This window comes from Diceros bicornis, chromosome 7, assembly GCF_020826845.1.
Source record: "Diceros bicornis minor isolate mBicDic1 chromosome 7, mDicBic1.mat.cur, whole genome shotgun sequence".
In the NCBI taxonomy this organism is placed as follows: Eukaryota; Metazoa; Chordata; class Mammalia; order Perissodactyla; family Rhinocerotidae; genus Diceros; species Diceros bicornis.
In genome coordinates, this window is record NC_080746.1 from 87,033,264 (window position 1) to 87,047,475 (window position 14,212).

The following is a 14,212-nucleotide window of genomic DNA, read 5'->3' on the forward strand; positions in this document are numbered from 1 at the left end:
TGGTCAATGTGGCTTGGCACTGCTTTGGTGTTTGGGACTTCACCCTTAAGTGACCACTTTGGCCCTTTTTTGACCCTCTGCCCTCTTGAGCTGGCCACTTGATAAGGTGACTTAATGGTTCTCTCTCTTTTTCTCTTTCCCTTCACATTTGCAAGTAGCACTAACCTATAAATCATTGTAAGGGTCCTATCCAGTGACAAATTAATGTGCCCTCCTCCTAATTAATGGTCATCAATGTCCTTAATTATCTGATCCTATTGAGAGCAGTTAATAGTTAATCGGGCAGCCAGTTCTTCAAGCAGGTCGTGTCTGCAGGAGTGTGAGAAGTTTCTCATCTGGGGTACTCCCTTCAGAAGCCACTTAAAGCCACAAGAACCAGGGTATAGAAATACTGATTCTTGAGCTAATTTGCTTTAGTTCTCAAAAGAAACCATTGAAATGGAACCTAACACTGTAATTGTTCAAATATTGTTTCAGTTTTTCTGACCGAATATTGAGAAATTTATCATGATATTGTTTAAAACTTTTAGAGGAATAAAGTTATGGTTGTTAGTGTCACAAGGAAAGCGTGCCTCATCATTTTCTTTTAAATTGCATTTTTATTTTTAATGAAAGATGTAAGTTTTTTTGTTCCACATGACACTTTTTTCCCAAGATGAGTGTTGTGACAGCCAGGTCTAAGATGTCCTGTCTGTCACCATACGAAGTAAGCAGGGAGATTCCTTGGTGAAGAAAATATTGCACCCCGAGGAAAAAGTAGCACAGCAGTGTGAATCATGTTCCTTCTCTCTCACACACATACACACGTGCGCGCGCGCACACACACGCACACACACACACACGTCTTCTTTTGGGGGTGAGGGGGGAGAAATAAAGGACTTACCGAATGTCAAGGGGAACCTGTCCTTTGAATAACTTTAGGTTCTACCAGTGACTACATGTTAACCATTGGAGCGGACGAAAGATCTGTCATTAACCACACAGGTCTCTGTTCCGTTTCCTCTCTTCTCTTCCCACTATTCTAAACTAAGAATCATTCAGTTGGTCACCCTGTGGTTTGGAAGCAATATTTAAAAACAAAATACAAGTAGATGGTTGTTTTTTAGGAAGTTAATATTCAATAGTCAATCAAATCCTTTACCTTTTTGGCTTTATGACATAATCAATACAGTTTTTTTATATATAAAAATATAGGTGAAACGTTCTAAATAACTTATTTACTTATGCTATAAAATTCAATTTGGTGATTAGAAAAAAATAAAGAACCGTGCAAACCTAATAGAAGTACCTATAGGTGTAATTATAAAAGGATGAAATCATGTGGTTTACACAGAATTAAATGCTTTAAATATAGCATTGTACATTATAAAATACATATCCAAACAGATAGCAAGTCTTTGGTGATATATTATAGAAACTGGAAACAAGAGGATTCCTTTATTGGGGGAAAAGTTATCTATCAAGTGACAATGTTTTAATATGCACAACAAATGAATATTTTTTAAAACTGCCCTGATATTTTAAAACAAAAAATGTTTGCTATACTAGTCTATAAAGCCTGAGGCTATAATATACCAGGCATTGAATGTGCATCTTATTTTCAGAAGGGAAAGGTGGTTTAGTAGGTAAAGCAGAAATAACTTTTCTGATTCCATGCAGGTGGATTGGTTACATGTTGCAATTTACTGTCTGTCACATGGTCTTAAAAGGTGGCATGGTTGGAAACAAGTGGCAAAAGACACAGGCAAACACCCTCATCTCTAGTTTTAGAGCACCTGTTCTTTGATTTGTTAAATCATTGCCCTTTTTAAGGCCTTTTGTTATAAAATATTTAATCTTTATATAGAAAATATAAATATAAGGCCAAGGAGTAAGTAGTATATTATGGTTAATCAAATATGCTAGAGAGTTACCAGATATAGTTTATAGGGATTATCCCTTTTCAAAGAATTGGAAAGCTATTTCTTTTAACCTGAAGCCATACTGAATCAACCTTAAACTTTCTCTTTTACTTGTCCAGGGTGCTTACCATGATTTTAGTGTCATTACTATGGATATGATTCTGCTCTCATTTTTATAGAGGGGCTAATTAGTTCTGGGATAGATACAAGGATGAAAAAGACAGTTTCTGTATATTGAGTCTATTATTATATGTACAACTAAGAACAGAGTCATACACTTAGGAGATATAAAATCTTTGCCGAAATATATGTAATATAGATAAATCATGGAGTTTTAAAAATGGTCCAAATAATACAGCTATCAATATTATATAAGCTCCATTGGTCAAGTGACCTATAAACACTCCCTTCTCAGTTAAGTTCAGTACACATCTGTAGGATGTGTAACTTGAGTACATAGCTTCACTTCTAAGCTGAAATAATTACTGAGACATATTTTCTTTAGGTTCTGTAATTTTTGCTTCTCTAATGCTGGGATTAGCATTGACCAGTTTTTTCTTTATATTAGTAATATGATGTAATTATAATACATAAACAAGTAGGATTTGGTGGAATTTGAAATGTGGCTGCATTTAATTTCATGACATCATAACAGCAGCATTTTTACTTGCATTTAATATTACTTTGCTATTTTGATTTTGTATTGTTCAGCTTGATCATATCTTAACACATTCTAGTAATCTAATTTTCTAATATAAATGATAATAACATGTTATTACATTAGTGGCAACCTCTATTAAGGTTATTATAAACAGGGTTTCTGCTTTGGTAATGGGACAGTTTTCCAGCTCTAAGATTCAGTGTTTCTAAGTCCAAGTAAGAAATTATGGTTGCTGGGTTACACTGAAATATGCAAAAGACATACACCATTCACTGCAAATTTTCAGTATAAGAATAAACAATACTTATGTAGGCTTTAATTGGTCAAAAAATAATAATTATTATAAATAGTGTATCTATGTGGGTCTTACACACTGAATGAATATTGAGAGTTCAGAAAATCAAAGTAAATTAAGTTTACTCAAGGTTGTCTTGTAAGACTTTGTCCATAATCCACAATACAGGACCTAGTACCTCTCCAATCACCAAGAACTTTTTCTCACAGAATAATTGATAAACCAGTATTTATTAAGTAACTGTTATGTTTGATGCACTTAGAAGATTCATTCTTAAGTATTAAGACCAGAATGGTATAGCCATTAGTATAAATTAGCTTTATATAATACTGCAGTATACTTGATGTAATCCAGTAGAATGATCTGAAATTTTTACATATTGGAAAAACATAGACTCTTGCAAACTACAAGGCTGTCAGTCCCTCTGACATGTTGGACTATCTCAAGCACTGCCTGGTGGCTCTGGTTCAGGGTCTCCTTATGTCCCTCCCTCCATATGTTTTCAACAGCCTTTCCAGATGTTAAATGGGAAGTAGAAAGGGGACTATATATTTACTATATCTAGAGGTAGAGGGGAGGGATGTCAACTTATTTGTCAGTTCACAATCATGAAACTAAAATAAAATAACAGAAATATACGTCTGCCTCAGGAGCATTATTAAGTTGCAGGATGATGGGCCATATAGTCCAATATACCTTTTCTGATAATGATCCCTTCCACAAATATTGGTTGGTATTTCAATTCCCAGATAGACTGCAGTTAGCAAAAGAAAACCAAAGTGAAACATAGGCATCTATTCAAATAGATGAAGTCACTTGTCCAAAGTAAACCCACATTAGCATTCGTTACCAATGGAAATGTCATTTTCTACGTGTTTACATTTTAATGTATTCATTATATTACCATCCCCATATTCACACTTTAATTCCCAAGTGATATAGACATGCAGTAGGGTCGTATATGTTTCACAGAATCTCCAGAAGTTGATTTAATACTATGTTCTATATATTTCACATGTCATAGTGAGCCTGTCAAAAGTGCATACCACCTTAAGGGGAACACAGTTTTGTCTAATCCTATTTCTTCCCACTTTGGAATCTTAATTAGAAGAGATAAGGGGAAAAAAAACATCATTTAACTAAATTATTGTCTTGAATCTGTAGCAAAAGGTATAATCCGCAATTGGGCCAATTAGTGAACCCCATGGTTAGCTCTGCTGCAGAGGACAACTTGATTAGATCTGACACCACCCTGGTTCCCACTGCTACTTTGCCAGGTATGATGGTCAGACTTCAAAGAGCCTGAGGCATCAGCAGGGCAGGGTCTGGGCCAGCTGAGGTCCGGTTGTTAATCTCTCTGCTAAAACCACAGCGGCTCTCACACAAACAAGCTTACACGACACAATCATGTGGGATTAAAGTTAGGGTTGAGTCATGCCAATTTGCCTTTGATTTTTTGATGATTGACCAAAGATGGCTGCATGACTAGACACATGCTAAAAGTATACTGATTAGGTGAGGACCCAAAATATTTGAAGTATTTTTTAACTTCCTATATAAATGTTGTGAAAGCTTATTCCCTTTGATCACACTTCCAAAGTAATAGTGCTATATTGGGGGAAAAGTGAGTATTTCTTACAAGCAGCCTGAATCCCAAACTTTTCACTTAACCACGTCATAAAACTTTGTCTTTACATTAATAATTCCTTGAGGAGAATGTAAAAGGAAATTGTTTCTAAGTGGTAAGCTTTTTAAAAATCTATTAAGCGAAAAACTTAATAGAGAAAAAACATTTTTCCCTGAGTCATTTACATTCGCTGACAATTTTTCTGAAATTTCTTTATAATTATTTTCCACTTAAATGTTGAGTAAAGTGCCCTTCCAGGATGTGATTGCATAAGTGTTCTTTTCTCTGCATTCTGATTTGTTGGAATATTGCAGTAATAGGGACATGTCTCCATTCTGAGAAAAGCCTGAGGCAGCTTTAGTATTATCCCGATGATTGAAGCTGCCATCTTGCTGACTTTCCCGTAGGCAACAAAAGGCCTGTTAGCTTTTGTGTTCACTTCGAATGCTTCCTGGGAGTTTGGCTGCAGAACATCATTGCTTCATTTGGCAAGGAAGAGTAAATTCATGTTTGGCTATTGCGTGTCTTAAAGTTTCTCTCTGGTCATCAACACCTAAAATATTAAACTTATAAATTGTTACATCAAATTAATCCTATTTCTTTGAGAAGTATTTTTAAATATCTAATGACACCTTGACTTTGAATAATTTTTATATAAAAGTGGTCATTTTGTAAATTGAACTTAGGGTCTAATATTTCACATTGCACTTTTTTTAGTACTAATTCATACTACATTTTACTCAGAAAATGTTAGGAAAGCATATATTTGAATACTGAGATGGTTGCACAAAGCAGAAGTTAAATATTTAGAATCTTGTCAAATAGTCTTCAGTCCATGAGTCTCCATAAAGATCCTGTGGCACCTGTAGTGCAGTAATCTCACCTTTATGACCAGGGTGATACAAAGTCAGCCTCCTCTAAGGGTGTGAGAGAAAAAGGTCTCTCCTCCACCTTCCTGAACTTCGTGGGTACCAGCATCTCTGTGTGTGTGCCGTGTTATGGCTCCAGGAAAATTACATTGCAGTACTTCAGGGATTCTCTTCAAGCCTTTTAGAACTGCTGTAGCAGGATTCGCCAGTTTACAGGTACCCCCGAAACACTTCCTCCCGCAGTGTGTTATCTGTGATGTCTAAGGAAGGCAGAGAAAGAGAAAACAAAAAATGATGACGAACCATGGTTGTCCCGTTTCATCAGTTAAATGCATTTTTAAGTTCCAGGCAATAGATCCTCCAAGAAGAGGATCAGTAATAGTATCTGGAAGAGTAATAAATACATGATGGAGCTGAATAAATATGGTGTCCTTGAGCTTTGTGGTTGATGTAGGTAGCTTTGGGGGTACTTTTATATTTAAAACATCCTAAGTTTAGTCCTACCTCAGTGCCTTTGCACAGCACATGTCCAGAATGTTCATCCCTCCAGTCCTTTCAAGAGTTCTTCTTGTCATTGGGTTGTAGATATTTAATCTACAGAGAGGTCTTCCCTGACTGGCGCATCCGAAGTATTCACTCAGTTACCTGCTATCATGTGGCCTGTTTTAATTCTCAGTGTAACATTTACGTATTACTACAATCTTTTATGAGTTAGTTTTTACTTTCCCAACCTTGCTCAACCTTACCTGTTGTAAGCTTGACAAGAATAGGAACATAGTCTGTCTTGTTTGCAGCTAAATCCTGAGCACATATCATAGATGTTCCATAAATATTTGTTAAATTGTTAAAGTTCTATTTTTACAGTACCTCATGTTTTTTAATGTTTGAAACATTTGAAAACATGTATTGGGCATCTCATTTGTTCTAGGCATTGTGTTGGGTGCTTTCACATATATTACCGTATTTAATTCTCATTTGATCCTCACAGGAACCCTTACCATAGGCATTATTACTCGCACTTTTTTCTTTTTTATTTATTTTTTTATTGAAGTCACATTGCTTTATGTTATATATATTTCAGGTGTACATCATTATATTTTGACTTCTGTATAGACTACATCGTGTTCACCACCCAAAGTCTAGATTCCATCTGTCACTATACAAATGTGCCCCTTTACCCCTTTTGCCCTCCCCGCACCCTCTTCTCCTCTGGTAACCCTCAGTCTGTTCTCCATATCTACGTGTCTGTTTGTTATTGTTGATTTTTGTCTTCCATGTACGAGTGAAATCATATGGTATTTGGCTTTCTCCATCTGACTTATTTCGCGTGGCATAATACCCTCAAGGTCTATCCATGTTGTTGCAAGTGGCAAGATTTCATCTTTTTTATGGCTGAGTAGTAGTCCATTGTATATATATACCACATCTTCTTTATCCATTCATCTGTTGCTGGGTACTTAGGTTGTTTCCAAGTCTTGGCTCTTGTGAATCATGCTGCAGTGAACATGGGGGTGCAAGTATATCTTTTTAATTAGCGTTCTCCTGTTCCTTGGATAAATACCCAGAAGTGGGATAGCTGGATCATATGGTAGTTCTATTTTTAATTTTTTGAGGAATCTCCATACACTTTTCCATAGAGGCTGCACCAGTTTGCACTACCACTAGCTGTGTATGAGGGTTCCCTTTTCTCCACATCCTCTCCAACACTGGTTATTTCTTGTCTTTTTGATAATAGCTGTTCTGACAGGCATGAGGTGATGTTCATTGTAGTTTTGATTTGCATTTCCCTAATAATTAGTGATGTTGAACATCTTTTCATGGCCATGTGTATATCTTCTTTGGAAAAGTGCCTGTTCATATCCTCTGCCCATTTTTGAATTGGGTTTTTTGTTTTTGTGTTGTTGAGTTGTACGAGTTTTTATATAATTAGGAAATTAACCCCTTATCCAGTATATAATTTGCAAATACCTTCTCCCAGTTGGTGGGTTGTCCTTTCACTTTGTTCCTGGTCTCCTTTGCTGTGCAGAAGCGCTTTAGTTTGATGCAGCTCCATTTGTTTATTTTTTCTGTTGTTTCCCTTGCCTGAGGAGACATATTTAAAAATATGCTGCTACGACCAGTGTCAAAGAGTGTACTGCCTCTGTTTTCTTCTAGGAGTTTCATGGTTTCAGGTCTTACCTTCAAGTCTTTAATCCGTTTTGAGTTAGTTTTTGTGTGTGGCGAAAGATAATGGTCTGCTTTCATTCTTTTGCCTGTGGCTGTCCAGTTTTCCCAGCACCACTTACTGAAGAGACTTTCCTTTCTCCATGGTGTGTTCTTGGCTCCCTTGTCGAAGATCAGCTGTCCACAGATGTGTGGGTTTATTTCTGGGCTACACGCATCTTGATGGGCTACACTCCTTCCCAAAGTCATAGAGCTGTGGTTAGAGCCAGGATTAAATCCAGATCTTCTGATTCTATGTGCAGAATTACACTGGAAAGTTAACATGTTCGGGAGCCCTATTTATTATTATTAATAAAAAAATAGTTTTATTGAGTATTTAACAGGGACCTGGGCTATTGCAAGTGCTTTAGTGATTACCTCACAGCTATCATATACTGTTATTATCTACATTTTACGAATGAGGAAACTTAAGGTTCAGAGTGATCAAGCAGCTTAACCTACCCAAAGTCACAGAGTTAATAACCGACAGAAATGACATTTAAATTCAAGTCTGTTTTATTCCAAAGCCTGCGCTCTTAACCACTAACTACTGGCCACACCCAAGCTGTACTGCCATCTCATCTTCAGTACATAAGCCAGAAATCCTGTGCCCTGAGGGATAAAAAAGAACAAACCTCAAAAAAAATGTATATGTGTATGTATGTATGTATACACACATATTTATTATATAATCTTTTAACATACAAGTTAAAAATTTTTCTGTTTCTAGGAAGCATTTCTACTCTGTTTTTATAAAATACACTGTAAAATTTGGGTTGGATTAATCATAGCTTCTCCCTTATGTAACATTTTGCTATGTTTTATATATATAATATATATGTGAATATGTTAGGGTGGCAAGATTGTTCTTCCCTTATTTTTTACTTATTTCTGGTATGTGGTAGGTATTTTTTATAGAAAATTAATTTGCAAAAAATATAAATCCAGTCACTAAAACACTATCTGTTTCTGTAGGATTTCTAGATCTCAGCTACATAAGCTGGGGAAAGTGTTCTATACAAAAAAGTGTGGTGCCCTTGTTCCAGTCAACTATCTTGATATGGTTCACAGTTATCCCAAATTTAATTACAATATATTATGATTATATTCACTTAAGTTCTACATTCAGGTACTTTTGTAAATATTAATTTGCTCATAGATAGTTACCATGTTTTTATATTATATTTTATATTTTCCTAAATTGTTTTACATTTATCATCTTTGGAACATCAAGAATTATCTTGTGAGATAATTAAGATGTATACAACTTATAAGATAGTAAAAGTCTACTAAATTCAAGTTTTTAAATTCCTAATTTTTGCCTCCTCTTTTATTGTAACTGGTTCTAATGAAGTTTTGATCCATTCTTATTAAAACCTGTTTTTTTCTGTTGCAAATGTTTCATTTACTGGAAGTTCTTTAAGCAAAATTAAGCAGTAAATCTTATGATTGCAAAATATTTTCCTCTTTTATTGATTAATATTACTAAAAAAGTTTCCTACAGTTTAGTAATAAGAAGAAATTGTGTTCCTCATTAAGGAAATATGAGAGTAAATATAAATTATTAGTTTTTAAAATGTGGGATTTGGGGGACCATAGTAAATAATTAAGAGAAACTGGGGTGTAATGGAAATGCCTTTAGCCACAAAACTGGTAGAGCAGTTCTCTTATTGAGGAGTAGAAATTAAAATTTGTCAGTGTTATTACTGTTGTAACTCCATGCCACAGTGGACATTGCGTAGAGCAGCCAGTTCAGGCTCTTGGTATCTGGTAGAGTGAAGCTCGCTGAACTGTTTTGTCAGGTGCTGTCAAGTCAGCCCACCATTGTTGTAGAGAATTAAACTTAATCATTTTGGCATGACCCTTCTAGAAATAAGATACCCAATATGAATGGTTTAATGAAATTGAATATTTGGTTTCAGTTTTTTGTAAGACTGTCAAAAATATATTGCACTCATTCAGAAATTTCTGAGTAAATCAGTTGAAATACCTGACCCTGTACTTTATTGAAAATTTGTTTTAAATATTAAATGTAAATAACACTTGGAATGTATTTGAGTATGTTTTGTTGGTATATGATTTATCACTAGATATTTCAAAGTAGTAAAAGTTCCAGTTGTATAGTCATTTTGTAAAAAGAGAGAAGTATCTTTTACTAAAATTAAATTTTTCTGTTATAAAATGAGGCTAGTATCAAGTTTGAAATAACTGCTTTTGTTTCCAAAGGCTAATAGGAAAAACAAAGTTGTATTTGATTAGATTTTTAAGAACTTAGAATTGTTTATGAATGTTCTAAATATTTTTTTCTTATATGATGGGAAAAATAGCTTATCTTTCTGATTGGTAGTTATTTAAAAGGCATCATTGTAGTGTAGACTTACTTAAATGCCTCAAACTTTTTATTTATGTATTTTGATATAGGGGTTTTTTGATTGATATTTTTGCTCAATAACCTAAGAAATATTTTACCAACTTGTACTGTAGCTATGGTGTAGCATTGAAAAACCTTGTAACAAAAAGCCTCCTGGTGCAATTAAAGGTCACTTGTACATATTGCAATAGGCTGCTCGTTTACAAGATCTTTGTTAAGGGTCAGTGCTATAGCATGAAATGGATTGCCCTTGTTGAGCCTGTAAATAAATGGGTCAACTTATCTTGTATTCAGTGGGCAAAGGGAAAAGCTAACACGATCATAGTTTATTAATGTTTTTACAAACAAATTGCTAAAATGTTGAGCAAAACCACACACACTAGTGCTATATTGTTCACATAAGTAATTATAGAAAATTATTAGAGTATATAACCACAAAGGATGTGCAGCTGTGACATACAACTATCTACTGGGGCTTTGGGGGGAAAAATAAATAAAAAATTAAAAAAAAAGAAAGAATATATAACTACAGTTTTTAAGGAAAACTGCTTACACACAGACACACGTATTTGTTTGTTTGTTTAAATATCTGGATCACAGCCAGCGATAGGGTTCAAATGTCCTTTACTGTAAAACCAAAATGGCTAAGATGTATAGACTCTAGTATTGAACTCCAAAACTTGTCAGGGATAGGTATGAAAAAGGAATCAAACTAGATAGTGATTTATTTTAATCATCTTTCATAACCTTTCCAATGATCTGAGGGAAAAAAATGGTGGTGCAGATAAAGTATTAGTAATGATCTGTGCTGAATGAATTCAGTCACCTGATTTTTCAATAAATTAAGACATTAGGACAAAAATAAAACTAATGATGAAAAGAAAATATTTTGTACCTTATAATTTTAATACACTTAGATTTTACATGTTTTATATATGTGTGTATATATATATTTATGCGGTGCAAGTCATTTTTTATTCCCAAAATAAAATTAGTAAAAATATACTAATGAAATAAATTTATCCAGCACTTTATAGATTTTTCCCTCTGAATTTGGCCATTCAGACACACAACCTCACACCCCTAGTGTGTTTTTTTTTTGGTTGCTGTGTACTATCAAAAAGAAAAAAATTTAAATTTGTAGTCAGTGCCAAACCAAATCTTCTGGGTCAAACAAAAGTAATTTAACAATGGGTTTGAATCAATAATCCAATGAATAATTATCAATTACCCTTTAAAAACCTGTAGGACTGATTGGTCAATAGAAACACTAAGGCCAGTCATGAAGTAAGTAGCCACAAACAGCCCTGGTCCAAGTAATCTCTGCTTGTTACTTACTTCTCGAATATCCTCTTTGAACTGTTTTGTTGATTTTGCTGTCATACTTTGTTAGCACAGTGAAAATCCCACGCCTAAGTCTCTTTTATAAAGTATCAAAGCTTTGGGAAAACGTGATTCATTTAGGGGCATAAATGCTTTAACTTACGTCTGTTTTACTGATCATCATATCCCCTTTTCCTAGTTCAGTGCCAGATCATGTAGGTGCTGAAAAAATACTGAATGAATGAATGAACGAATGAATGTGCTCATTACAATGCTCAAAACATACTAGAACGCATGACCATAAAATCTCACGATTTCAGACCATACGGAATAGTCTGATAATGCTAATACAGTTTCCATAAATGGTTAATATACTTCTGAGGTTTTGCCTAAGTAAAACAACCTTCAAAAAATATTGGCTAATAATATAATGAACCATTATTGTTGAAATAAAGTCAGGCTGTACTCCTCAAAAATACCAGATAGAAAGTGTGGAAAGATATATTTTTTAGTTAACAAAAAGGGATTGGTGTTCTATTTGAATCATGATTTCCTTATTGCCATTTTAATGCCATTTGAAAATTGTTTTGAATGCTTCATCTTAAAAGATTTTATAATAAATGTTCCAGATTTCTAAAAGTTCCCCCCAGAGCCAACAGGAATCAGTCCTGACTCCCAGGTTTCAAGTACTTATACCTTCTAACCCCTCTGACCCAGTAACTACCTGGTCTTCTCTGGCGAGTGGAGCTGATTTTACCGCCTATATGTTTTCCTGGCTTTTAATAGAAAAATATTATCAAAGACTTGTGAAACTTATGAGTTAGGGATGGAATCATTAAGTACAATGGAATTTGAATACGACATCTTGGATATTCTAGAATTCAGATTTAAATACACGTTAGCAGTAAAGCAACTAATATCATTTCCATAATAACAGACTCTAGAACTATCATTACTGAAAAATCATCCCCTTGACCTCTTGGTGCACATGCAGCTGACAAGTCCCAATGTAGTTATTTAGTTTGGTTTCTTAAGAATTTCCTCCTGGGAAGCCATTCTGGTCCAGATAGAAACTTAAGGACAATTGTATTCAGAAGTAAAGCATTACAGTGCATAATTTATAACGGAATGCATTTCCTTCACATGTCCTATTGACTTACTGTGTAATTCAGTCCAGAAACAGAGCACAGCTAAAGATACTTTGGAAATGTGATCTACTTTTCACAGTGCTGTAAATATGGGCCATTTCTTTGCTTTAGCATTCAATTATTATAACATTCCCATCTTTTTATTGGAAAGGTTCTTATGCTTTGCTCCATATAAAATCAGATAAGTAAAAGCCAGTATTAAACCAGCTATGCCCCTGATGCTTTAAAGGGTGAGGTTAGTGAACTGTGGCCTTTGGACCAAATCCAGCCCCACTGTTTGTTTAAATAAACTTTCACTGGAGCACAGCCAGGCCTAGTCGTTTGTGTATTGTCTCTGGCCACTTCACACTACATCACTAAGTTGACATCTTATGGTATGCAAGGCTAAAAATATTTACGGTCTGCTCATTTACAGAGAAAGTTTGCAATATGAAGAACGCCTCCTCTAGAAGACTACGTACTTTAAAAAAAATTTACTGAGAGAATTGTCAGTTAGGGGATATGATTTATAGTCTTAAAATTAAGCTTTATTTGAGTAATAATGAATTCATACAATCATTCGATGTGTAGTTTGCACTTTTAGAATTAATGCAAGTGTGTCTCTGAGAAAATACCTGGATTTCTTAGAAGGTTAAAATCAGAAGGGACATTAAAGTGCCTAAAGCCAGCTTCTTATTGTGTGCACGTATTTCCCACCCAGCCTCTCTGTAATCATGTGGAACCCACTTTCTTAGAGGCACCCATTTCAGTCTCTGCCAACTACAGTCGCTAGAAAATTCTTCCAGATGCTAAAGCAACTCCCCACCCATTAATACTAGTTCTGCTTTCTGAAGCCACATATAAATGCTATTTTCTATGTAATATCACTAATTTATAATGAACACCTAATGTATGAGAAACAATTATAATTTAAGCATATATTTTCTTAGTTTTCCTTAGATTTTCATATCTTTTATCAACATAAATTAATCATTTTATGTTATTTCTTGTACATTTAACTTAGAATCTTAAGCACGAAGCCCATATAATTTTTACAACATCATTTAAAGGGCACTTTTTTTAAAAAAAAATAAAGCATTAATTAGAAATATTAGAGTAATAGTCTTGACTTCTGAAGACAAAGGCTTTATGAATTATAGGTTCATACAATATAAATATTAAAATTTGATGTTTTTATTTGTAGCATGTTTGAATTCACAGATGAGCTTCAGATGATTAAAAGTGATAAAATCAACATTAAATGTGATTTTTCAAGAGTATCATTATAATCTAAGATTATTTTACTATACGGAGGTTAATCAAAATGTAACGTTAAACTTTTGATGACTGAATAATAAGAGGCGCAAGGCTACATTTCTAACAAGTATTGATGTTATCAGCAGAAGCATACCAAAAATAGATTAGCTGTTAATTATCCACACTACCTAATGTATATAATTGATAGTCAAATTAGAACAATAAGTTTAAGTGGGCACTATGGATCAAGAAGTCTTACTTATTTTTCATTTTATTTTTTAAAAACTGTAGGAATTCCTTAGACAAGGAAACAAGATCATATTGAAGCTGAAAATGTAATTATTAAAAGTAATTTTGGGGCTAGTAAGATTATTTTTAAGCCATAAGAGACTTGAGTTGGAATCATTTGGCATTTTAGTTAGGAAATTTAAACATGTGAGTACAGTTTTACTCAAAATTGATTTTATTTAAGTTAATGTGTATTATTATTTTTTAAAATAATTATATAAAGAGTAATGTCCTTAGCATTTGAAAATTGTTTTAAAATTAGATAAAACAAAAGTCCTTTTCAAAGGTGTT

At 34.1% G+C, this 14,212-nt stretch overlaps 1 protein-coding gene across 2 annotated transcripts in view; it reads left to right on the top strand.

The window, feature by feature from the left end:
- Window positions 1-14,212, top strand: part of ELP4 (elongator acetyltransferase complex subunit 4) — a 228,405-nt gene that overhangs the window by 108,915 nt on the left and 105,278 nt on the right. The gene's annotated exons all lie outside the window — the stretch shown is intronic.